The sequence below is a fragment of the Tamandua tetradactyla genome, chromosome 7 (genome assembly GCF_023851605.1).
Source record: "Tamandua tetradactyla isolate mTamTet1 chromosome 7, mTamTet1.pri, whole genome shotgun sequence".
NCBI classification, from domain to species: Eukaryota; Metazoa; Chordata; class Mammalia; order Pilosa; family Myrmecophagidae; genus Tamandua; species Tamandua tetradactyla.
The window spans coordinates 66,663,001-66,690,754 of NC_135333.1; the positions used below are offsets into that span (position 1 = coordinate 66,663,001).

Here is a 27,754-nt window from a genome sequence, read left to right on the forward strand (position 1 = left end):
ATGTCCAACTGAGGTATAAATACTTAAAAAAAAAAAAGACCTACCAAGAAAAATCATCAAGAAGTTGCTATGTGAATATAAGATATAAGCAGCTGTCTCTGAAAGTGAGATAAGTTAAGGGTCACATGGTGAATTAATGTGCGTCTAAAATCTAGGTGTCTTGTCTTTCAATCCAGGTCTTAATGTGTTGGCGGACTTTGAGCACCGATTGCACGTGGATTGGAAGGCTGTGTGTGTTGGTGTGTGCGTGTGTTCTGGGGATGGCCTTGAACATCCTTTACACGTAGGAGGGCTGCTAGCTGGTAGGCTCCCTCAGCTACATTCTGCACCTCCCCTGGAGGCTGCAGGCAGCCTGGGAAAAGCTCCCAGGATGTGCTCCACTGCTCAGGCACTCTTCTGAGGCCGCACTAGCTCCCTTCTGATTCCAGCCCTCCTGCTCTGGTCTGGGGTCCCAGGCTCCAGTCTGTGGCTTCTACTTGCCTTCTGCTCCTCTGCTTAGCTCATTTGGATTGATGCTTTGGGGAGAATTTCTGTGAAGTTGAGCATTTCAGTTTTGCCCTGGATGTGTTCTCTCAGACCCCTTGAAATGCAGGCACCCTGCTGTCATTACCCTCAGCTGGCAAAATGATTAGGGAGGGAGGTAAGTACCTCCAATTGCTATCACCTGACTATCTTTCCCTTTCTTGTCACTTCCATTGTCTTATGCCCAAACTCAACATCACTAGTGCTGCCAATTCCACAATGAGAGACTGGCACCTTCTGGCCACAGGTAGAGTCTAATAAGCCTTGTGTTGAAAAGTTATTTTGTTTTGTCTGTTTTTAAAAAGAGGTTATAGGGTGGGCCACGGTGGCTCAGCAGGCAGAGTTCTCACCTGCCATGCCGGAGACCCGGGTTTGTCTCCTGGTGCCTGCCATGTAAAAACATTAAATTAAATTAAAAAAAAAGAAGGTATAGAAGCTTCCTCTGCAGAGTAGGAGATGTCATAAATAATCCCAAACTGGATTTTTTGCTTGATTTCATATAGTTAAGCTTTCATGTATGCGAGAGCAGTGGAGAAACTCTCTTAATGATGTTTAGTTTGGAATCATGTGTTAATCAGCTTTTGCTGGTACCAACTTAGAAACCAACTTCTTGCCCAGAAGCGAGTTGGATAGGAGGGGGAAGGTAGTTGGAATTAAAACTTGCCATGGATGATTGAGAAAGTGCTCATCAACCGAGGTCAGACTCTCCTGGTGGAAATCTTCCTGGAACTCATCCACTTTGGGACTGCCTTGGGGGAGAGATAAACAATAACAAGGTCCATGCCATAGGTCAATAAAAATGGTAACTCACTTTAGACTTACCTCATCCCAGAGTCCTCTCTTTACATACGTTTGTGTTTGGTGTCTCATAAATCAATGGACTTTGGAATGGGAAAGAGTTGGATTTGAGTTCCATCTCCACCATTTATCAGCTGTGTGATATAGGGAAAATTTTTAACTTCTCTGAGCCTCAATTTTTTTTTTTTTATCTGCAAATCCGAGCTTTTTGTTTCATAGGATTGTTCCAGAGATTAGCAATGGTATATGCAAAGGGCATAGGGTAGGAGGGACACGATATAACTCTAACCCTTTCCTTTCTCTGAAAAACACTGAAAATCTCTCACCCCATTAAAGGAGGACAAACCCAGAGTGGGAAGGACCAGCTTTCATCTGAAGGGGTGGAAGAGACACGTGGGCTCCGGTTCCTAACTGCCATTCACCAGAACATATGTTGTGATGGCTGTTAACATATGCAGATGCAGGCAGCGCAGGTGCCTGAAATATTCCAAAAACCAGTAATAGCCTTGGTGTCGTCCCCTGTTAAATATAAAACTTAAGTAATTCATTCTATTAAAAAGCCTGGGTCTTATTTTTATCTGGTGATGTGATGAGGCCCTGTTCTAAATGCGCCTTCTGGGCCTGTCCCTATAGCAACCCCATAGTGCTCATAGCTCCATATATTTTTCCCGAAGGCTAATTAGGTTGACAACTGCTGGGGCTTCTTGGTTTACCAGATTTGCACTTGACCCTTCTCTTGGGGCTTAGGGACCCCTATGGATGTGAAGTGATGAAGAAAAGAGGAACAGGTGGAGGGCCTCTCTGAGAACCCCTCTTTCAAATAGTTGCGTAGCAGCCTTTGGGGGTTGTCAATCACTCTTTCTGGATGAGCCAAGATTTAATGTAGGTGAGTGGGGAAAAAATGTTAATGTCTGTCTCCTTCCACGACAGTATCCGGTCTCTAAGTGAGGCACCACGAGATACAGATTGTTCATATTTGGCAGTGCTTAGCTACACTTGGCTTTCCTATCATCTGCAGGGTGGAACTGCCTCATCACAGCGGGGCAGGCTGCCTTCCATGGCTCCTGTTTCCCACATAATAAAATTCAAACCCTAAGGGAATGACCAGGGGTGACCCTAAGGGAATGCACATAAAGCGCAGAAGAGCCATAGAAGTGTGGATTATGAAAAACTGTTTATTTGCGCTTTTTACATTTGGCTTTGAAAAATTAACATTTGTCTTTTTTTCTAGAGATAATTTGGAAAATACAGAAAATTATAATGTAGAAAATAAAGTAGTGGCTTGTGTTTAATGTTTTTAGGTCTTTTGTTGCAAAGTCTGTTTTTGAGCTTCCTGGGGACAGGGACTGTGCCGGTTTGAATCTGTGGTGGATCCCAGAAAAGCCACGTCCTTTAATCCTCATTCAGTATTGCTTGGTGGGAGCATTTTGATTGTTCCCATGGAGATGTGACCCACCCAATTGTGGGTAGTAACTTTTGATTGGATGATTTCCATAGAGGTGTGTCTCCACCCATTGAAGGTGGAGGATTCCTTGCTGGATTCCTTTAGAAGAGGAAACCTTTTGGAGAGAGTCCTATTTTGTAGAGCCACGAGAAAGCCAGCAGATGCCACCATGTTCGCCATGTGCCCTTCCAGCTGAGAGAGAAACATGAACTCCATCGGCCTTCTTGAACCAAGGTATCTTTCCCTGGATGCCTTTGATTGGACATTTCTATAGACTTGTTTTAATTGGGACATTTTCTTGGCCTTAGAACTGTAAACTAGCAACTTATTAAATTCCCTTTTTAAAAAGCCATTCTGTTTCTGGTATATTATGTTCCAGCAGGCAGCAGACTAGAACAGGGGCCTTGATGCCTCTCTTTGTCTCTCCCTCTCTCTTGCTCACACAAGCACCTCGGCACTCATCCCTGGTGTTCAATGGTGGAGATACTCATGGGTATGAGACGAGCATGTGTAGAGGTGAAGGAATGGGAGGGATCCCTGCCCTAGAGGTGAGCAAAGAGGAACATCCAGGACTCATGAGACTTGCTAGAAGTGGGAGGATTCATGAGAAAATATTTCAAAGGACTTCAGATTGGACTTTTGCAGGGAAAGAGTTAGCTGTTATCTTGCTAGCAGATCCATGGAGGAAACCATTCTTTGTACTTTCCTCAGGGAATTGAACTCTCCTTAGGTCTCATTAATACAAGCCCATTAACTTCACCCCACTACAAATTGCCCGAAGAGATTTCTGGAGTTCCAGAGAATGTCTCCCATGTGCTTATGAACATGAGACTGCTCCTGCCTGGGACCATCGCTGGGCGTCTGCAATGATCCCTGTGTCCACCTCCCCTCCCACTGAGCCTCTAGCAGGTATTACCTTCCTCAATGCAGTGCAACCCTGAAGCCCTCAAGGAGCCAAAGCTGCTTTGTGTTCTGCTTCCAAACAAAGAAGAACACGCCTTTGCACTACACTCTTAAGAAGAACAGCTAACCAGCACTACTTGTGCCCTGGGTTTTTACTCTTTTTACTCTCTGATTCCCTGATCTATTGAGGACTCAACTTTTGTTACCAGTCAAGTTCATGAGGTTAGTTTCCCTTTACCTTTAGAATGGATTCTTTTCCAGGAGGTTCCTCAACTTCAGGCAAAGAGACTCCTGCTGGGGCCAAGCCCATCTGTTGTCTAGTTATGTCTGAATCTTGGCATAAGTTCGAACTGGAGTCTCCATTCCACAGCCCTGAATCCTTACATTAGGGAGAGAGGCCTTGGCCACTCAGCATTGTGGTCTGGTTACCTGAGGATTAGAAGAGTCTGCCGGGAGGAGTCAAACTTCCTCTTCATCTCAGAAACCATGTTGGATTAGAGTGTCTCATGACCTATCCCTTTGCTCGGAGCCCCTATCTTGCTGTGTCTCTCAGTGTGATTTCCTTTTATGAGTTCTCTTTCCCTCCTTTTTCTCCTTCTCCCTCCTTTCGCTTTCTCTCTTTTATTCTTCAGCCATGTACACAAGCCTAGAGGACCAGCCAACTGCCAAGGAGGCAGCACCTCTGGGCCGGCTGACCACCATGTCTGCACATCTCAGCTGACTTTGCAAAGGGGCAGAGGAGTCAGATAACTTTCTGGAGCCTCAGAACGTAAGGGATTTTGGCTCTGCTCAGGGTTTTGCGGTTTCTCAGATTCGCCTTTCACGATCATCATCTAATAATACCTACTGCGTGCTGAGGCGGGCATGCACCCTGCCAGCCGCCATGCAAAGTTATGTAAAAGAATCTGCCCTGAGTGGCAGGCTCCCCAGTGTGGAGCAAAAAGCCCTCCCTGTCCTGACCTGTGCCGGCCTTTCCAGCTCCATCCCCTGCCTCTCCCTCTCTGGGAAGTTTTGCTTCAGCAACCTCAAATGGCCTGCTGTTCCCCAGCATACAGCAGTTCTGCATGCCCATGTCTTTGCTCAAACTTAGCCAGTTGCCTGGCTAACTGCTTCCATCTTTAAAGACTCACTCAGCTTAAATGTCACCTCTGGAAGCAATCCGGACAAACTTCCACCTGTCTCAAAGCTGCATTTGGTGTCTTGTGTCTTCCCTCCTTCACTCCCTGCTTCATGAATGTTTTGCATATATGTCCAAGTTACTATCACTGCCCTTACCAGGTTGTAGTATAATAACTTGTTGAGGGACTCACTTTAACAGTGAAATCCTCGAGGCAGCCATGGGGTGTTTTTAATCTCTGTATGTTCAGAACCTAGAACAGTGGCTCCCACATAATAAAGCTCATGAAGTGTTCAATAATTTGTTGAATTAAAGGTGCTGAGTCCATGGGTTTCATAAATGAGTGGCTCTCAACCAAGGGTCAAGCCCTCTGCAGAGGGGCACTTTCAATATTATGATTTGCATTTGGTCATTAAAAAATTATTTATATTGGAGACTTCTGCTTCCCATATGATGGAGAAACTTGTACTGTTCTTGCACTTCTGTGGTAAACTGTGAGAACACTGGACAAATATATTACATGACTTTTTTAAAATTTTAATTAAGAATGTTTATTCTCTTTGGCCAAGTGAACACATCTCTAATAATCTCTCCCACAGAAATTAAGGCACCAGAATGTAAAGTTAAATGTATAAAGGTAAATGCATTATTGTTTGTAGTAGTATAAGTGTGAAATAGTGACATGACTGATTTTAGACACTGGACAACGCACTGTGATCCCTGAGAGAGGGGAAGCATCTGAGGTGGGCCATGTGATCACCTTTTCTTTCAACCTAGAGGCACTTCCCAGACCACAGAGCTGGGAAGAGGGACGGAAGCAGAGCCCTGAGGTCACAGTGAGTTGAGGGGGCAGAGATCAGAGTTTGGGGAGGCTAAGACAGCCAGAATTTGCAGGGCAGAGCACCAAGAAATAATTCCTTATTTCTTTTTATATAGAGAAAGAACTCCAGAAATGGATCCATTGCTGAATAAGTTGAACAATTTCCAGAGCTCACACAGGGCTGGGAGACGGTGGTGCTCAGACCACGGTGGAGAGAACTAGATGTTCCTAGTAGAGAAATTCAATAGGGAACCTAGGAAAGCCACACTTAGTAATAGGGACAGATGGGCCCTGGAGTAATTCTGGACCCCTTCCCCCAAATTATCTGGACTTCCACTTCCAGCCAAGATGTGGTAACAGGAACAGGTTTATCTTCTTGCTTGGAACAACTATAAAAACTGGATGAAATATATGAAACTATAGTTTACAAGACATTAGGCAATCACACCTGGTAGTTGTAAGTTGAATAACTTACAGCCTAAGCTGTGGTGCCTGAGAAATGGGAAATTAATGAGGTAAGTCCTACAACTGCCCAGCTTTCTGCCTGGGGAGTTTTCAGGCCATGGCACAGGTAAACACGTCTTGAGGAGATGGAGCCATTCAAGGGAGACGAAAGCAAAGAGAGTTTTTGGGGCAGAGTACTAGAGAGGAGCTAGCTGCAACGAGAGAGAACTCAGAGATGTAAAGAGGAACTGAAGTAGAATGGAATGATCAAAATAGGAATGCTTGTGTTTGTTACTCTAGGCCAAAATCCTTTGTGTGGCTTTTCAGCCTGGACTGTAGGAAATTACAAGGGCTTTACCTGACAGGCCCCACAGGGAAAGCTGCCCTCCCCATCTTAGATCCGTGCCAGTGCATTGCAATCTTTGAAGGGAGCTGCAGTCAAGGACCCAGGACCCCTGCCCCGTCATGCACTTACACTTATTTGCATTTCTAAGTCAAGGTCTTTCTCAGGTGCCTCTGCTGAGACCTTACCAGGGGGAGAAGGAGAAAACCTTGAGGCCACTTTTCTCCACTGTGACTTAGTATTCAGTACTTTTCCACTCTCGGCCCTCACCCTTTCTCTCAGACCCTGAGTCCATAAAACTGCAGGAACCTTTTGTTTGGGGTTCTCTCCGCAGTGAGACATCCCCTACATCTGTACTGAAGGATCTAACTAGCAGTGTTCCAAGAGGGAAAATGGAACAGGGGAGCCAGTGTTTTCTTCAGGTTAGCCTCTCGCTTATATCCTTGCAGTAAATAATTAAAGTCTTGCCTATTATTTTCATTTTGACTTGTGATCTTAATTGGATACTTTTTTTTCTGATTTTTAAAAAATTTTATCTTTTTAAATACCAAAAAACACAAACATTCCTATTTTGATCATTCCATTCTACATATATAACCATAATTCACAATATCATCACATAGTTGCATATTCATCATTATGATCATTTCTTGGAACATTTGTATCTATTCAGAAAAAGAAAATGAAAACAGAAAAAAAAATTATATATACCATACCCCTTACCCCTCCCTTTCATTGATCACTAGTATTTCAAACTAAATTTATTTTAACATTTGTTCCCCCTATTATTTATTTTTGTTCCATATGTTCTACTCATCTGTTGACAAGGTAGATAAAAGGAGCATCAGACACAAGGTTTTCACAATCACACAGTCACATTGTGAAAGCTGTGTCATTATACAATCATCTTCAAGAAACATGGCTACTGGAACACAGCTCTACATTTTAAGGCAGTTCCCTCCAGGCTCTCCATTACATCTTGACTAACAAGGTGATATCTACTTAATGCACAAGAATAACCTCCAGGATAACCTCTCAACCCTGTTTGGAATCTCTCAGCCACTGAGACTCTGTCTCATTTCACTCTTCCCCCTTTGGTCGAGAAGGTTTTCTCAATCCCTTGATGCTGAGTCTCAGCTCATTCTAGGGTTTTTCTCAATCCGTTGATGCTGAGTCTCAGCTCATTCTAGGATTTCTGTCCCACGTTGCCAGGAAGGTCCACACCCCTGGGAGTCATGTCCCACGTAGAGAGGGGTAGGGTGGTGAGACTGCTCGTTGTGTTGGCTGGAGAGAGGGGCCACATCTGAGCAACAAAAGAGGCTCTCTTGGGAGTGACTCTTAGGCCTAAATTTTAAGTAGACTTGACCTATCCTTTGCGGGGTTAAGTTTCATATGAACAAACCCCAAGACTGGGGGCTCTGTCTATAGCTTTGGTTGCCCACACTGTTTGTGAGAATATCAAGAATTCAACTTGGGGAAGTTGAATTTCTCCCCGTTCTCACCACTCCCCGAAGGGGGCTTTGAAGACTTTTCCACTCACTGATCGAATCAGTCTGGAATTCATTGGGGCATCACTCTGGACAAACCAACAATATCTCATGTCTTACCTGAGATTCCAAGTACTTGTGGCGTTCAATCAAACTATCTACATAAGTTATATTAGGAAATGCACTAGTTAAAATATAAATTTTGTACCACAGAGTTGAGAGGTTATCCTGGAGGTTATTCTTATGCATTAAGTTTCACATGAACAAATCCCAAGACTGGGGGCTCAGCCTATAGCTTTGGTTGTCCACACTGCTAGTGAGAATATCAAGAATTCAACTTGGGGAGGTTGAATTTTCCTCCATTCTCACCATTCCCCAAAGGGGACTTTGCAAATACTTTTCCAGTCACTGATCAAATCACTCTGGGATTCATCAGGGCATCACTCTGGACAAACCAACAAAATCTCATGTCCTACCCAAGGTTCCGTGTACTTATGTTGTTCAACCAACTATCTACATAAGTTATATTAGGAAATGCACTAATCAAAATATAAATTCTGTACCAAATAAACATTTTTTGCTTTAGTCTCACACATAAGCTGAAATTTGAAAATATTAATTACCATCTATTTTCAGCACCCTTCAGTAATGACATTCCTTTGTTCTTCCTCATGCAAAAACTTTTTTTAAATTTGTACATTTAGTCACTATCATTATACACTTTAGGCAATCCTAGATTACACCATCCCAATCTTTATTGTCTATCTTTCTTTCTGATTTCATTTGTGCCCCCAGCCCTCCTCCCTCTATCATTCTCACATTCAGCTTCATTCAGTGTTTTAACATAATTGTATTACAGTTAGGTAGTATTGTGCTGTCCATTTCTGAGTTTTTACATTCAGTCCTGTTGCACAATCTATATCCCTTCAGCTCCAATCACTCAATATCTTATCCTGTTTCTCTGTCCTGATGGTCTCTGTTACCAATGAAATTCTCCAAGTTTATTCACTAATGTCAGTTCATATCAGTTGAGACCATACAGCATTTGTCCTTTTGTTTCTGGCTAATCTCACTCAGCATAATGTCTTAAGGTCCATCCATGTTGTTACATACTCATAACTTTATTCTGTCTTACAGCAGCATAATATTCCATCAAATTTTGGCTGTTTCTATCTCTTTGCAATTGTAAATAATGCTGCTATAAACATTGGTGTGCAAGTGTCCATTTGGGTCCTTGCCCTCATGTCCTCTGAGTAGATACCTAGCAATGGTACTGCTGGGTCATATGGCAATTCTATATTTAGCTTTTTGAGGAACCGCCAAACTGCCTTCCACAGCGGTTGTACCGTTTGACATTCCTACCAACAGTGGATAAGTGTGCCTCTTTCTCCACATTCTCTCCAGCACTTGTCATTTTCTGTTTTATTGATAATGGCCATTCTGGTGGGTGTGAGATGATATCTCATTGTGATTTTGATTTGCATTTCTGTAATGACCAGGGAAGTTGAGCATTTCTTCATGTGTCTTTTGGCCATTTCTATTTCCTCTTCTGAGAAGTGTCTGTTCAAGTCTTTTGCCCATTTTGTAATTGGGTTGGCTGTCTTTTTGTTGTGGAGTTGAACTGTCTCTTTATAAATTCTGGATACTAAACCTTTATCTGATATGTTGTTTCCGAATATTGTCTCCCATTATGTAGGCTGTCTTTTTACTTTCTTGATGAGGTTCTTTGATGTGCAAAAGTGTTTAATTTTGAGGAGTTCCCATTTCTTTCTTTCTTTCTTCAATGCTCTTGCTTTGGGTATAAGGTCTAGAAAACCACCTCCAAGTATAAGATTTATAAGATATCCCCTACATTGTCTTCTAACAGATTAATGGTCTTATATCTAATGTTTAGGTCTTTGATCCATTTTGAGTTAACTTTTGTATGGGGTGTGGGATAGGGGTCCTCTTTCATTATTTTGTGTGTGGTTATCCAGTTCTCTAGGCACCATTTATTGAAGAGACTGTTCTGTCCCAGGTGAGTTGGCTTGACTGCCTTATTAAAGATCAATTGTCCATAGATGAAAGGGTCTATATCTGAACACTCTATTCAATTCCATTTGTCAATATATCTATCTTTATGCCAGTACCATGCTGTTTTGATCACTGTAGCTTCATAATACGCCTTAAAGTCAGGTAGCGTGAGACCTTTGACTTCTTTTTTTTTCTCAGGATACTTTTAGCTATTTGGGGCACCCTGCCCTTCCAGATAAATTTGGTTATTGGTTTTTCTATTTCTGAAAAGTAAGGTTTTGGGATTTTAATTGGTATTGCATTGAATCTGTAAATTAATTTAGGTAGAATTGACATCTTAACTATATTTATTCTTACAATCCATGAACACAGTGTGCTGTTCCATCTATTTAGGTTCTGTGATTTCTTTTAACAATTTCTTGTAGTTTTCTTTGTATAGGTCTTTTGTCTCTTTAGTTAAATTTATTCCTAAATATTTTATTCTTTTGGTTGTAATTGTAAATGGAATCCTTTTCTTGATTTCCCTCTAAGATTGTTCACTACTAGTGTATAGAAACACTACAGATTTTTGAGTGGTTGATCTTGTAACCTGCCACTTTGCTGTACTCATTTCTTAGCTCTAGTAGTTTTGCTGTGGATTTTTTGGGGTTTTCGACATATAGTATCACATCATCTGCAAACAGTGATAGTTTTACTTCTTCCTTTCCAATTTTGATGCCTTGTATTTCTTTTTCTTGTCCAATTGCTCTGGCTAGAACTTCCAACACAATGTTGAATAACAGTGGTGATAGTGGACATCCTTGTCTTGTTCCTGATCTTAGGGTGAAAGTTTTCAGTTTTTCCCCATTTAGGATGATGTTAGTTGCGGGTTTTTCATATATTCCCTTTATCATTTTGAGGAAGTTCCCTTCTATTCCTGTCCTTTGAAGTGTTTTCAACAGGAAAGGATGTTGAATTTTGTCAAATGCCTTTTCTGCATCAATTGAGATGATCATGTGGTTTTTCTGCTTTGATTTTTTTTTTTGCTTTGATTTTTTGATATGGTGTATTATATTAATTGATTTTCTTATGTTGAACCATCCTTGCATACCTAGGATGAATCCTGCTTGGTCATGATGTATAATTCTTTTAATGTGTTGCTGGATTTGATTTGCTAGAATTTTGTTGAGGATTTTTGCATCTATATTCATGAGAGAGATTGGTCTGCAGTTTTCTTTTTTCATAATATCTTTGTCTGGTTTTGGTGTGAGGGTGATGTTGGCTTTGTAGAATGAGTTAGGTAGTTTTCCCTCCTCTTCAATTTTTTTAAAACATTTGAGCAGTATTGACACTAATTCTTTCTGGAATATTTGGTAGAATTCACATGTGAAGCCATCTGGTCCTGGACTTTTCTTTTTGGGAAGCTTCTTAATGACTGACTTAATTTCTATACTTGTGATTGGTTTGGTGAGGTCGTCTCTATCTTCTCGAGTCAAAGTTGGTTGTTTATGCCTTTCTAGAAAGTTTTCCATTTCATCTACATTGTTGTATTTATTAGCATAAAGTTTTTCATAGTATCCTGTCATAACTTCCTTTATTTCTGTGGGGTCAGTGGTTATGTCTCCTCTTCCATTTCTGATCTTATTTATTTGCATCCTCTCTCTTCTTCTTTTTGTCAATCTTGCTAAGGGTTCATCAATCTTATTGATTTTCTCATAAAACCAGCTTCTGGTTTTGTTGATTTTCTTGATTGTTTTTATGTTCTCAATTTCACTTATTTCTGCTCTATTCTTCATTATTTTCCTTTCCTTTTGTTTACTTTGGGGTTAGTTTGCTGTTCTTTCTCTACTTCTTCCAAGTGGACAGTTAGTTCCTTGATTTTTGACCTTTCTTCTTTTTTGATATAGGCATTTAGGGCAATAAATTTCCCTCTTAGCACTACCTTTGCTGTGCCCCATAAGTTTTGATATGTTGTGTTTTTATTTTCATTTGCCTCGAGATATTTACTGATTTTTCTTGTAGTTTCTTCCTTGACCCACTGTTTGTTTAAGAGTGTGTTGTTGAGCCTCCACATATTTGTGACTTTTCTGGCACTCTGCCTATTATTGAATTCCAACTTCATTCCTTTATAATCTGAGAAAGTATTTTGTATGATTTCAATCTTTTTAAATTTATTGAGATTCACTTTGTGACCCAGCATATGGTCTATCCTTGAGAATGATCCATGAGCACTTGAGTAAAAGGTGTATCCTGCTGTTGTAGGATGTAATGTTCTATAAATGTCTGTTAAATCTAGCTCATTTATTGTATTATTCAAATTCTCTGTTTCTTTATTGATCCTCTGTCTAGATGTTCTGTCCATTGATGAGAGTGGTGAATTGAAGTCTCCGACTATTATGCTAGATGTGTCTATTTTTCTTTTCAGTGTTTGCCATATGTATTTTGGAGCATTCTGGCTTGGTGCATAAATATTTATGATTGTTATGTCTTCTTGCTGCATTGCTCCTTTTATTAATACATAGTATCCTTCTTTGTCTCTTTTAACTGTTTTACATTTGAAGTCTAATTTTTTGGATATTAGTATAGCTACTCCTGCTCTTTTCTGATTGTTATTTGCATGAAATATCTTTTCCAAACCTTTCACTTCCAACCTATGTTTATCTTTGGGTCTAAGATGTGTTTCCTATAGACAGCATATAGACGGGTCCTGTTTTTTAATCCATTTTACCAGTCTATGTCTTTTGATTGGGGAGTTTAATCCATTGACATTTAGTGTTATTATTGTATGGGTAGTACTTTCTTCTACCATTTTGCCTTTTGGATTTTATATGTCCTATCTAATTTTCCTTCTTTTTACCTTTACTCATAGTCTTCATTTCTACATTCTTCTCCACACCTCTCTCTTCTGTCTTTTCATATCTGTCTCTAGTGCTCCCTTTAGTATTTCTTGCAGAGCTGGTCTATTGGTCACAAATTCTCTCAGTGATTTTTTGTCTGAAAACGTTTTAATTTCTCCCTCATTTTTGAAGGACAAGTTTTCTGGATATAGAATTCTTGGTTGGCAGTTTTTCTCTTTTAGTAATTTAAATATATCATTCCACTGTCTTCTCGCCTCCATGGTTTCTGCTGAGAGATCTATACATAGTCTTATTGTGCTTCCCTTGTATGAAATGTTGCCGCCAAAATCCAAAGAGACCAACTAGGCATTGTGCCTCTTTTTGGTTGTAGGAAGGGCCAGATGCAGCAACTTATCCTTCACCTTAGAAGGGATATCTCGACATGCCCCACACCACTGGACACCTAGAAATTTCACTGAGGTGGAAGGCCCCTGTATTTCTGTTGAATTTATCTCCCATCCTCTGACACACAAATGCCTTACCACTAAGTCTAGAGTAGTTGCTACTTCTTGCTCACTAGGTCCAGTCAACATGATATCATCAATATAATGGACCAGTGTGATGTCTTGTGGGAGGGAGAGATGATCATGGTCCCTGCGGACAAGATTATGACATAGGGCTGGAGAGTTGATATACTCCTGAGGTAGAACAGTGAAAGTATATTGCTGACCTTGCCAGCTGAAAGCAAACTGTTTCTGGTGGTCCTTACTAACAGCTATTGAGAAAAAAGCATTTGCCATATCAATAGCTGCATACCAGGTACCAGGGGATGTACTGGCTTGCTCAAGGAATGATATCACATCTGGAGCAGCAGCTGCAATTGGAGTTACCACTTGGTTGAGCTTACGATAATCCACTGTCATCCTTCAAGACCCATCTGTTTTTTATACAGGTAAAATAGGAGAGTTGAATGGGGATATGGTGGGAATCACCACCCTTGCATCCTTCAAGTCCTTAAGAGTGGCAGTAATCTTTGCAATCCCTCCAGGAATCCCATATTGCTTCTGATTTACTATTTTGCTAGGTAGGGGAAGTTCTAGTGGTTTCCACTTGGCTTTTCCCACCATAATAGCCCTCACTGCATGAGTTACAGAGCCAATGTGTGGATTCTGCCAGTTGCTCAATATGTCTATTCCAATTATGCATTCTGGAGCTGGGGAAATAACTACAGAAATGTGCCTGGGGTCCCACTGGACCCACTGTGAGACAGATCTGAGCTAAAACTCCATTGATCACTTGACCTCTATAAGCCCCCAATCTGACTGGTGGACCACAGCGATGTTTTGGGTCCCCTAGAATGAATGTCACTTCTGAACCAATGTCTTATAATCCCCAAAGTATCTGATCATTTCCTTTTCCCCAGAACACAGTTACCCTGGTAAAAGGCTATCAGTCTCCCTGGGGAAGGCTTGGAGGAAGATTAACAGTATAGATTTGTGGCAGTGCAACAGGGTTCTCCCCAGAGGGACCTGGCCTCCCCTTCATTCAAGGGGCTCTGGGTCTGTAAACTGTCTCAAGTCTGGAAATTGATTAAGGGGACGTGACTCTGTGTTTTTGTGATTCAAGTTAGACTTCTGTTCACTTGACGTAGAACTCTTTTGTTTATACAGCTCAAACGACAATTTAGTAGACTGCCCATCTGTTGTATTTCTAGGTATCCCATGATTTACTAGCCACAGTAAGCGAATTGAGACCCACCTGGAATGGGTAGAGTCACATCTCCATCTAATCAAAAAGTTAATACCCACAATTGGGTATGCCACATCTCCAACGAATCAAAAGATTCCAACTTATAGTACTGAATAGGGCTTAAAAGAAACAGTTGCTTCCATGAGATGAATCAGGATTTAAACATGGCTTTTCTAGGGTACATAAACCCTTCTAACTGGCACAGATCCCACGTTACATGTAATTGTCTCTTTAGTTACTCCATTTAAAAAAAATTGTGGGAACATAAATTCAGCATAAACTGTCCTATCTTAATTACTCCCAAGGATATCAGAGGATCAATCACATTTACAATACCCTCACCAATGTCCATTCCCAAAACTTTCTCATCTCCCCAAACAAAAAGCCAGTTACACATGATGCATAAATTCTCTATTCACCCTGGCTGTGGAGGGCCAGAAGCAATCAGTCAGGCCCAAGCAGGAGCAATCAATCAGGCCCAAGCAGGGAAAGTCCCCACAACATTGGGGTGGAATGTCCCCAAGAGTTAAACAATAACCAGTGTTAGGAAACTGAGAGAACGGGATGTGTTTTGGCAACAGCTAACAGCATTTTCCTGCTTCTATGATACACTTGCTTGCTAGCAACTGCAAAACCACAACATGATTTTAGCCTTTGTAAGCACACCTTGAAAACCTCTGGGGGCTGCTCTCTGAATCTTCCTTCTTGGAACTTTCTGAGGCAGCCGCTGGCTGGCTAATAAAGACTCCAAATTGGCTTGCAGTTTTGAATTATGTGGTCTCTCTTTCAGTGCGCCCCACAGCACTGACCCCCACCATCCTATTTTTACCTCTGTCAGCTTGCCTATTCTTTGATATTTTCTTGTAGCTACATTGAGTTTACATTTTAATGTCCTAAATCTATAAAAATCTCATTTGCATTGGTACACACATTATATTACCATGTACATTCTGAAGAACAAGGATATTTACTTATATAACCACCTTAAGTGCAGTTATCAAGTTCAATAAATTTAACATTAATATGAAACTTGCAGTCTACATTCCAAGGTTTTCATATGTCCCGATAATGTCCTCTTGAGTTTTTTCTCCTCCCTTGTTAGATACTCTTCTCATTTGCTAGCTGCTGGAATGCGATATAACAGAAGCAGAATGGCTTTTATAAGGGGAAATTTATTAAGTTGCAAGTTTACAGTTCTAAGGTTGTGAAAATGGCCCAATTAAAGCAAGTCTATAAAAATGTCCAAATAAAGACACCAACAAAAGGTTACCTTCACTCGAGAAAGGCCAATGAAATTCATGGTTTCTCTCTCAACTGGAAAGGCACATGCTAGCTTTCTCTCCAGGCTCCGTGTTTCGTGAAGCTCCCCCAGGGACATTTTCCTTCTTCAACTCCAAAGGTCTCTGGCTGCATAGGTTTGTGTGGTTTCAGGCTACAGAACCCCTGTTAGCATCTCTTGTAGGGCTGATCTATTGGTGACAGATTCCCTCAGCTTTTGTTTCTCTGGGAATGTCTTAATTTCTCCCTGATTTTTGAGACAGCTTTTGCTGGATACAGAATTTTTTGTTGGCATTTTATTTTCTTTCAGTCATCCCCTTGATCTGTTTCCTCCATGGTTTCTATAAGAAATCAGCACTTAATTTTATTAAGGCTCCCTTGTATGTGATGCATTTCTTCCCTTTTTCAACTTTCAGAATTCTCTTTTAGCTTTAGCATTCAACAGTTTATTATAATACTTAAATTTATTGTAATAAATTCAACTGTTTATTGTAATCTAACGGCATGAGTTTATTTAGGCTTATACTATCTGAAGTCTGTTGAATATCTTGGATGTGTATATTCGTGTCTTTCATTAAATTTGGGAAGTTTTTGGCCATTATTTCTTTGAATATTCTCTCTGCCACTTTCTCTTCCTTTTCCATCTGGAATTCCCACATATTGGTATGCTTGATGGTGCCCCAAAGATTCCTTAGGTTCTTTTCATTTTTCTTCATTCTTTCTTTTTTCTGCTTCTCAGACTGGATTATTTTAATGATGTTTTATCTACGTGTTCACTTAAATTCTTTCTTCTGTCAGCTCCAATCTGCTGTTAGCCCCTCCAGGAAATTTTTAATTTTTAATACTGTGGTCTTCATCTTTGTTTGTTTCCTTTTCATAATTTCTATCACTCTATTGATATTCTCTTCGTGTTCATCTATTTTCCCAATTTCCTTTAGTTCTTTGTCCATGCTTTCCTTTAGTTCTTTTGAACATATTTAAGACATTTTTTTTCCAAATCTTTATCTGGTATGTCCCAGGTCTTTTCCTCCTCGTGGATGCTTTAATCTTCTTCTTCTTTGCCTGGGTCTTTGCTTTGTAATCTTTTATGGAAACATAAGCATTTTGATATTTTAAAATGTTAGCACTAGAATGTAATGATAACATTAGTCTGTTCCTTAAGCTTGTATCCAGCTAGTGTTATGATAGAGCTTTCCATGTATGAACTAACATTAAAAATAAAAAGGAAATTGAGAAAAACATCTTTCCTATTCTTTACAAATTGACCTGTGATTTAAGGCTTACTCATACAATGAGTTTAGAGAATAGTTTGAGAAAAAATTGTAGGTGCCTTCATGACCCCTTCTGTATGTGCATCCTGTCTTGGTCATGCATTTGTGGCCCTAGGAGTTTCCCATTTACATCAATATGAATGTTTCCTCTGACATAGAAAACCATTTCCTTACAGCCCCAGGCACTGCACTATATGTCCTAGAGCTAGCAATTCTTACCCCAGGCAGCCACAACTTGACTGCTGTCCTACAGAATGTGGACTGCCTTCTACGCACAGAGCAAGCTCTGGAATAGCCAACTCGCAACAAGTGTCTTGATTCAATCCCTCAGTCTGCCACCAGACCAGAGAAACTGGACCATACATAAAGGCTGCCCAAATGTGCATGGCCTGGCAATTTCTCTGCTCCCTCTGGAACCAGGACCAGGGCCCTGCACTGAAGTACAGGCCAGCATCATCCTGAGCTAGAATGAGAATGGGGAAGAGACCAGTTGGGGCAGCATAAGACCCTACCACTTTCAAATTACCTTTTTCTTGGTTTGGTGTTTTTCCTGCCCTATTACTGCAGTCCTTTGTTTTCTGGAGTTTGAAGAAGATGTTTCTACTAGTTCTTGCTAGTTGTTCAAAGTTACTGTAGAGTAACAAGTCCTGTCACTTCTCACTCCATCATCTTGATCCAGGCAAGGCCTGTATGCATCTATTTTCTTGATATTCACAAAATCTCAAGCTGACAGCAATTTGCAGGTTGAGTGATTCTGAATTTTATTATCTCTTCCATGAGCAGGTGGGTTGAAATAATGCCATCCTTAAACAGAAAGTTTTAGTTACAGCCTGGTCATCTCTGCAGTAATCACTTCTACTGTCCATCCAGTTGATTTCCATGTAGAGGTGTCTTTAATAATGTCCTCAAGTCTTCTTCTCAGCCAAAGGCCCAGGCACTTCTACTGGTGAACATGCTTTGCTGGGCCAATCTTCTCTCTATATTCGCACCTTCTTGCCAATGATCCTGGACAGCTCTGTACCATATGAAGGCACATGGCGGTGTCTGCTGGTCTCTCCCTTTTCTTCTGGGTTTCATTGCTTCCAGCTTCTGGCTTCAGTGCCTTCCTTTATATTAGACATCTAATCTACAGAACTGTAAGTTAATAAGTTTGTGTCATTTTAAGCCACTAGATTTGTGATAATTTGTTACAGCAACAATAGGAAACAATGAAGTAGGCAAAAAAGGAACTTCATTCCAAATGTCACATCATATATGCAAATGACCTCAAAACAGACTTAAATGTAAAACCTAACACTATAATACCACCAATAAAAAGAATGATCAAATATTTGTTTTCTTTGATTTAGGCAGTGGTTTCTTAGGTACCACACCAAAGCAAGATCCAGAAAAGAAACTAATGTTTAAGTTGGACTTCATTGAACTCTAAGACTTCTGTTCTTTAAAGTCAATGTTAAGAAAATGAAAAGCCATGTCATAGACTGGCAAAAATATTTGCAATCCAGATATCTGAGAAAGGACTAATATTCGGATTATATAAAGAAATCTCATGATCCAATAACAAGAAAATAACTCAATTAAAAACAAACAAAAGATTTGAACAGAAACTTCACAAAAGAAACACAAAATGGTTAAATAGCACGTGCAAAGATGCTTAACATCATTATTTGTCTGGGAAAGGCAAATTAAAACCACAATGAGATATCACATGACATGCACTAGAATGGCCAAAATTTCAAAAAGCATGATGATGCCAATGGTGGGGAGGATGTAGAGTATTGTGGAACTTTCAAATATGGTGGTGGGAATGCAAAATGGTACAACCACTTGGCAGTTTTATGAAATTAAGCATACTAGATGACTCAAATTTCATTCCTGAGTATTTTCCTAAGAGAATTGAAAACATTGTTCTAGTTTGCTAGCTGCCGGAATGCAATATACCAGAAACAGAATGGCTTTTTAAAAGGGGAATTTAATAAGTTGCTAGCTTACAGTTTTAAGGCCGAAAAAACAAGTTATAGAAATTTCCCAGTTAAAATAAGTCTATAGAAATGTCTAATCAAAGGCATCCATTCAAGGAAAGATACCTTGGTTCAAGAAAGCCGATGAAGTTCACAGTTTCTTTCTTAAGTAGAAGGGCACATGGCAAACACTGCATCATCAGCTAGCTTCTTCTCCTGGCTTCCTGTTTCATGAAGCTCCCCAGGAGGCATTTTCCTTCTTCATCTCCAAAGGTTGCTGGCTGGTGGACTCTGCTTCTCGTGGCAATGTTGTTCTGCTCTGCTCTCTCTGAATCACCTTCTTTTTCTAAAATGTTTCCTCTTTTATGGGACTCCAGAAACTTCTCAAGACCCACACAAATGGGTGGAGACATGTCGTCATCTAATCCAGTTTAACAACGACTCTTGATTAAATCACACCTCCAGGGAGATGATCTGATTACAGTTTCAAACATACAGTATTGAATAGGGATTATTCTGCCTTTATTAAATGGGATTTTGATTAAAACATGGCTTTTCTAGGGAACATACATCCTTTCAAACCAGCACAAACATACTCCATATAAAAACTGTAAGCTTGTGTGCAAAAATTCATAGCAGCTTTATTCAAAATTGCCCCATACTGGAACAATTCAAATGTCCATCTACAGGAGAAAGGATTAACAAACTGGTATATCCTACGACAGAATACTGCTCACCAAGAAATAAAGGAACAAACTGCAGTTATATACAGTAACCGGGATGAATATCAGAAACAATCTGCTGAACCCAAGCTGATTTACAAAAGAGCTCATACTTTTTTTTTTTACATTTTTTTAAATTGTGAAATATAACATATATTCAAAAAATCAATACATTTCCAAGAACATTTTAATAAGTACTTATAGACTAGACTTTTAAAGCTTGGTATGGGTTATAGTCCCGACATTTCGTTTTTTCTTCTAACTGTTCCAAGACACTGGAGACCAAAAGAAATATCAATATTCAGCAGTCATACACCTTCTCTGTATAACTCCACCATCACTTTTCATCTTTCTCCCACTCTTTAGTGATATTTGGGCTATGCCCATCCTAACTTTTTCATGTTAGAAGGGACTGTTGATAATATAGGATGGGGGGTGGAACTAGTTGATGTTCTGGAAAGGCTGGTCCCTCTGCATTTCAGGATGTATCTGGTCTAGGGACACATATAGACATTGTAGATTTCTGGAAAGATATCCTAATGCATGGATAACTTTGTAGAATTTTATGTAATGCCCTAAGCATTTTTTAGGGTTGGCTGGAATGGTTTTGGTTGGGGTTTGGCAAATTATGATAGGTAGCAATATCTAACTGAAGCTTGCATAAGAGTGACCTCCAGAATAGCCTCTTGACTCTATTTGAACTCTCTCAGCCACTGATACCTTATTTGTTACATTTCTTCTCCCTGTTTTGGTCAGGATGGAATTGTTGATCCCATGGTGCCTGGGCCAGCTCGTCCCTGGGAGTCATCTTCCACGTCACCAGGGAGACTTTCATCCCTGGATGTCATGTTCCACGTACAGGGGAGGGCAATGATTTCACTTGCAGAATTGGGCTTAGAGAGAGAAAGATCACATCTGAGCAACAAAAGAGGTCCTCCAAAGGTGACTCTTGGGCATACCTATAGGTAGGCTAAGCTTCTCCACTACATATATAAGCATCACAAGAGCAAGCCTCAAGATCAAGAGCTTGGCCTATTGTTTTGGGTGTCCCTAATGTTTGACATAGTTTCCAGGGTTTTCCTGGTGGTAAAGTTTAATAGTTCTATATATTTTCTCCCATCCCTCAAGGAACTTTGCTAATACTTTTTGATCATCTACTTAATGTACTTTGAGATGTATCCAGGTATTACATTAAACTATACAAGGCTAAAGGCCCTCATTCTTATTCTGGGCTCCCTGTGTTTGGATTGTTTAAATGATCTATCCAGACATGTTCAATTAGAATATGTGCTACAGAAAATTTAGGTTCTGGACAAAATAAACCTTTCTTCCTTTTGTCTCAAAGAGTAGATGAGGTTCGAAAATACAGACAATGTCTTCCTCGCCCCTGAATTCTGAATTATCTTAACCCTGACCTTGGTGGCTTTGTTCATATCCCACCAGGCTATACACACATAAAAATCCAGAAATAACAATTACCACTCCAGACGAAACATGACTGCTGTAACGGCTTACAATCTAGGCCCCAGTTTTCTTATAAGTGTTTTGTAAATGAGATCATACAATATTTGCTTTTTTGTTTCTGACCTCTTTTGCCTCACCAAATGTCCCACGGGTTCAGTCTCATTGTTGCATGCCTCACAATTTCATTCCTTTTTATAGTGGCACAGTGTTCAATCATGAATGCACCATGGTTCACCAGTCTGCTTCTAGTCACTGCATCTTTCAGCCACCTCCATCTACTGGGATTCATGTATGATGTCCAAAGTCAACAGTCCATGAACGATCTCAATTTTTGATAGTGTCATTGTTCTCAAGAGAAAGATAGCCAATAAACACACTCTCACCAAATAGAAAATCCAAACCTCCCCCTACCTCTTACCCGTCCCCCCACTACATACTCCTGGTATTCCTGCAGTACTGTTGATGATTTCCTTTAAACATATCCCATAGCATGCAATCACATTTCCCCCTATACACCCAATTATATATTCTGTGTACAAGATTCATACCTTAGCAGTAGTTCATGCAAGAATTTATTTATATTTGTAGTATTAATCAGTGGGACACCTGAGTGTGTCCTTTCAATCATGTTCACCTTCAATGTGGTAATATTACTTTTAGACCCACTATTGAACTGCCTTCACTTGTATATATTCCCTTACAATTAAATTCAACATCATTAGCTAACTGATCACCTTTCTCAAGTTTCTGTGTATTTCTAGATCCTCTATATTCTGTATTACAAACCTCTGATTTTACCCTAACCATGGTCATAAAAGTGGGATCATACAGTATCTCTCCTTTTGTGTCTGGATTGTTTCACTCAGCATATGTCCTCAAGGCTCATCCATCTTGTCCTGTGTTTCAGGATGTCATTTCATCTTATGGCTGCATAATATTCCATCATATATATGCACCACATTTTGTTAATCTCTGTTGATGGGCATTTGGATTATTCCATCTTTTGGTGATTGTGAAAAATGCTGCTATAAACAACGGTGTGCAAATTTCTGTTTGTGTAACTGCTTTCAGCTCTTCTGGGTATAGACTGAGTAGTGGTATTGCTGGGTGATAGGGCAACTCCATATTTAGTTTTCTGGGAACCGCCAGACTGCGTTCCACAGTGGCTGTATCACTATACATTCCCACCAGCAGTGCGTAAGTGTCCCAATTTCTCTACATCCTCTAAAAAAATAATCCATTTTGACAGAAGGCAGTTAGTGGTGTCCTGAGACAGGAGTGGAGGGGATTGAATGCAAAGGGGCATGAGGGAGCGGGGTGATGGAAATGTTCTATATCTTGGCTGGGGTGGCAGTTGCACATCTTTCAAAATTTATTGAAAAAAGATTAACAAAAAAATAAAAAATAAAAAAGAACAAAAAAATAAAAAAATAAGAACATTAAAAAACTGAGAAAAAGAAACAAAAAATCCCCCCCAAAAAACTTTTGAACAGTATACTTAAAGTGGCTTAATTTTATTTTATGTAAATTAAATTTCAAGAAAATTGCTTAAAATATGACTTTGAAATTCCAAATAACAAAAGACAGGTCACACACTGTTGCTTCTAGATGAATAGTGGTACTGAGGTTATTGAAAAATACAGGGGAATACAGTTTGTAACGTCATGTCCAGCCCTGATATTCTTTGCCTCCAGGAAACAGCAAAAGAAGTTTAAGCTTGACAGAAAGAAGAAATTCCTAGCAATAAACCTCAAATAGTTGTTGACTTTGAAGTTAAAAGGTAACTTGGTGATATCTTTATACATCTTTTCATCCTGTACTGGAATCCCCACTATAGAATGGTTTATAGGGCATCGCAGAACTTCTGCTTACAGATAGCACCTTGCAATGCAAATCCTTCCATTGTGCATTTTTTTCTACTTGATAAAAATAAAAACCTTGCTAGTACTGAACTGGAAATCTCTCTGCTGGTAATTTTTACCCATGAGTACTAGTGGTCTGAACAGTGAAGTTCAGAGCAAAAATCATTTGGGGTAGTGTGCCTCTGTTGAAACCCATTTTACCGACATTTTACATATCTGTGTGACATTCAGGGAGGCAGTCCCCAGGGAAAGACTGCACTAGTGCTTGCCTGCTTACTGCTACTAGTCAGGGCTCAGGTATTGTCCCCCTGATAGCTGGGCCTCAGCTTTTACATCTTTACAATTCTGCATTTGACTAATAGTTTCCATCACATATTTATGGTGCCCAAGCTAACTTTCTACAGTGAAAGGCATATAGCTATTTTTCCTGGAAGCAATAGGAGGGATGCAAACATTATTGGACTGAGTAATCTCTAAGATCCTTGCAAGCCCATGACCCTGTGATTCTAGGAATGTTACAAGTAGACTATCTCACGTTACTCAATTCAGAGTATCAAAAATGTATGAGTCGGGGGACTTCCGGAGAAGATGGCGGCTTAGTAAGACGCGCGGGTCTTAGTTCCTCCTCCAGAAAAGCAACTAAAGAAACAGAAACAATACGAAACAGCTCCCGGAGTCACGACAGAGACCAAAAAGACAGCGTACCCCATTCTGGAATGGCTGAACGGGCAGGGAGAATCCGCTGCGGTGAGATACCTGAGGGGCGCACGTTTTCCTGGCCGGGGCGGCTGGCAACTGGGGTCCCCTCCACGCACGTGGCTCCCTGGTCTGACTGGGAACATTGGATAGCGGGGCCCTCCCGTCACGCTTGGCGTCTCGGGCCAGCTGGGCAATTTGGACCGGCACTCCCCCAAGCCGCGACCAGTGACCCCTGCCTCCATGCACGGTTTCCCGGGTCGACTGCCCCGCAGACAAACGACCGCCATGAGCACCACCTACTGGGCAGGAAAAGAAAAACAGAGCCCAGAGATTCCACAGAAAAACCTTTCAACCAGCTGGGTCCCACACCCAGGGAAATCTGATCAAATGCCCAGACACCAGCAGAAAATAATGGATGACGCTCGGAAAATTGAAGATATGGCCCAGTCAAAGGAACAAACCAATAGTTCAAATGAGATACAGGAGCTGAGACAACTAATGCTGAATATACGAACAGAAATGGAAAAACTCTTCAAAAACCAAATCAATAAATTGAGGGAGGACATGAAGAAGACATGGGCTGAACAAAAAGAAGAAATAGAAAATCTGAAAAAACAAATCACAGAACTTGTGGGAGTGAAGGACAAAGAAGAAAAAATGGAAAAAACAATGGATACCTACAATGGTAGATCTAAAGAGACAGAAGCTACAATTAGTGAACTGGAGGATGGAACATCTGAATTCCAAAAAGAAACAGAAACTATCGGGAAAAGAATGGAAAAACTTGAGCAGGGAATCAGGGAACTGAATGACAATATGAAGTGCACAAATATACGTGTTGTGGGTGTCCCAGAAGGAGAAGAGAAGGGAAAAGGAGGAGAAAAACTAATGGAAGAAATTATCACTGAAAATTTCCCAACTCTTATGAAAGACCTAAAACTACAGATCCAAGAAGTGCAGCGCACCCCAAAGAGATTAGACCCAAATAGGCGTTCTCCAAGACACTTACTAGTTAGAATGTCAGAGGTCAAAGAGAAAGAGAGGATCTTGAAAGCAGCAAGAGAAAAACAATCTGTCACATACAAGGGAAACCCAATAAGACTATGTGTAGATTTCTCAGCAGAAACCATGGAAGCTAGAAGACAGTGGGATGATATATTTAAATTACTAAAAGAGAAAAACTGCCAACCAAGACTCCTATATCCAGCAAAATTGTCCTTCAAAAATGAAGGAGAAATTAAAACATTTATAGACAAAAAGTCACTGAGAGAATTTGTGACCAAGAGACCAGCTCTGCAAGAAATACTAAAGGGAGCACTAGAGTCAGGTACGAAAAGACAGAAGAGAGAGGTATGGAGTAAAGTGTAGAAAGAAGGAAAATCAGATATGATATATATAATACAAAAGCCAAAATGGTAGAGGAAAATATTATCCAAACAGTAATAACACTAAAAGTTAATGGACTGAATTTCCCAATCAAAAGACATAGAATGGCAGAATGGATTACGACCCAGCAATACCACTGCTAGGTATCTACTCAAAGGACTTAAGGGCAAAGACACAGACGGACATTTGCACACCAGTGTTTATAGCAGCATTATCTACAATTGCAAAGAGATGGAAACAGCCAAAATGTCCATCAACAGACGAGTGGCTAAACAAACTGTGGCGTATACCTACAATGGAATATTATGCAGCTTTAAGACAGACTAAACTTATGAAGCATGTAATAACATGGATGGACCTAGAGAACATTATGCTGAGTGAGTCTAGCCCAAAACTAAAGGACAAATACTGTATGGTCCCACTGATGTGAACCGACATTCGAGAATCAGCTTGGAATATATCATTGGTAACAGAGACCAGCAGGAGTTAGAAACAGGGTAAGATAATGGGTAATTGGAGCTGAAGGGATACAGACTGTGCAACAGGACTAGATACAAAAACTCAAAAATGGACAGCACAATAATACCTAAGTGTAATGTAACTAGGTTGGAACACTGAATGAAGCTGCACCTGAAATATGGTTTTTTGTTTGTTTGTTTGTGTGTTTGTATCTTTTGTTTTTGTTTTTCTCTTTTTCCTTTTTATATATATATATATTTTATTAGTATTATTATTTTAATTCTCTTCTCTATATTAACATTCTATATCTTTTTCTGCTGTTTTGCTAGTTCTTTTCCTAAATCGATGCAAATGTACTAAGAAATGATGATCATACATCTATGTGATGATACTAAGAATTACTGAGTGCATGTGTAGAATGGAATGATTTCTAAATGTTGTGTTAATTTCTTTTCTTTTTTTTGATTAATAAAAAAAATTAAAATAAATAAATAAATAAATAAATAAATAAATAAATAGGGGGGATAAGGGGTAAAAAAAAAAAAAATGACCACAAGTTGAAATATTAGTGATCAATGAAAGGGAGGGGTAAGGGGTATGGACTGTATGAGTTTTTTCTTTTTCCTTTTTACTTCTTTTTCTGAAGTGATGCAAATGTTCCAAAAATTATCATGGTGATGAATACACAAATATGCGATGATACTGTGAGCCACTGATTGCATACTGTGGATGGACTGCATTGTGCGAAAATTTCTCAGTAAAAATATTCTTTAAAAAAATAGTTGGGAACTAACCACATAATAAAGATTTTTTTAAAAATCTAAAAAAAAAAAAAAATGTATGAGTCTATTAGGTTTCTGTGACAAGCACTGGATAGCTGGCTACCCAATAGATGTTCCTTCCTTTCTTCCAGTTTCACATGCAACTGTGTAGGCATGTGATGTGGGCTGTGGCAGCCATATTGCGACCATGAAGGAGAAGCCAAGAAAACTGCAGAAAGGTTAATCAAGAGCCTGATAAAACTGCAGTGCTGAATTAACCAATTCTGAAACCTCCCCTTTCTAGACTTTTTCTTAAGTGAAATAAATCCTATCATTTAAACAACTTTAAGCTGAATGCTTTGCTTTGTTCTCTTGCTTTAGCCATACACATCTCAATGAATACAGATTTCTAGGCCACCAAAAGATAAAAACCATAGACTGCAACCTTTACATCTTTTAGCTCTCTTGATTATTCGAGTGGCAGCCAGCCTCTAAGATGGACTGCAATGATCCTTCCCTCTTAGTATTTGCACCTTGGTGAACCTCCTCTCCCCATGTTGAATCAGGGCTGGTCCACATGACCAGTAGAGTATAGTGGTAGTGATGATGTGTGACTTCTGAGGTTGGGTCATAAAGGGCATTGTGGCTTCTGCTTGGTGTCTCGGGGGAAGCCTTGCTGGTGTCTCGGGGGAACCCTAGGGCTCTCTCTACATCAGGACAGATGTAGAGAGAGCCCTAGGTAGAAGGACTGCCTCTCACCAATAGCCAGAATCAACTTTGCAGGCATACGAGTGAAACAGATCCTCCAGTCCCAGTAGAGGTTTCAGATGAGGACAGCTCTGACTGACCTATGACACGTACCTTTTGAAAAACCATGAGTCAGACTGCTTGGCCAAGCCATGCTTAAATTCCTGACCCTTAGAAATGATGAGAGACCATAAATGTTTATTTTTGTTTTAAATTCTAAGTTTTTGGGGTGATCTGTCACACAGAAATAAAGAATTCATATAAGGAACAAGTCCTTTTATATCAGGACCCAAATTTTCTTCCCCATGTTCTGGAGGCTGCTCTTATTCAAGCTTCAGTTAGAGAGTGCTAATTGTCATGGTTTGCTGAATTCCAACCAACATCACTCCTGTTGTCTCCTAAGAACACCTAGGCTCGAACTGAGACTCTATAAAGATTTCATGCACTGGGTTTGCCTTCTGGAACATAAAATTCTCAGAGGGTTCTTAGGTCAGATGAACCCTGAAACCCAGAGGGACTAGTCTCTCCAGGTCTATCCTTTAGTGTGGACATCCCTTCTCAACACGGAAAAGTCAGAACAGGCATTCCCCAAAGATCCCTATAGAATTGGGGAAGGATTAAAGGAGAAGGAGGAGGTATAACAGAGAAAGCAGAATTTAATAAATAAGTATAGCTGCTGAATCACTGT

The 27,754-nt window shown here is 40.1% G+C and overlaps 1 long non-coding RNA gene across 1 annotated transcript; it reads right to left on the minus strand.

Moving 5' to 3' along the window:
* Positions 1-46: 46 nt before the first annotated feature.
* Positions 47-27,754, minus strand: LOC143689736 (uncharacterized). Its single transcript, XR_013178903.1, has 3 exons — positions 26,765-27,754; positions 21,276-21,500; positions 47-1,271 (listed from the first exon to the last, which is right to left on the minus strand). It is a non-coding gene; the product is annotated as an uncharacterized LOC143689736 (long non-coding RNA).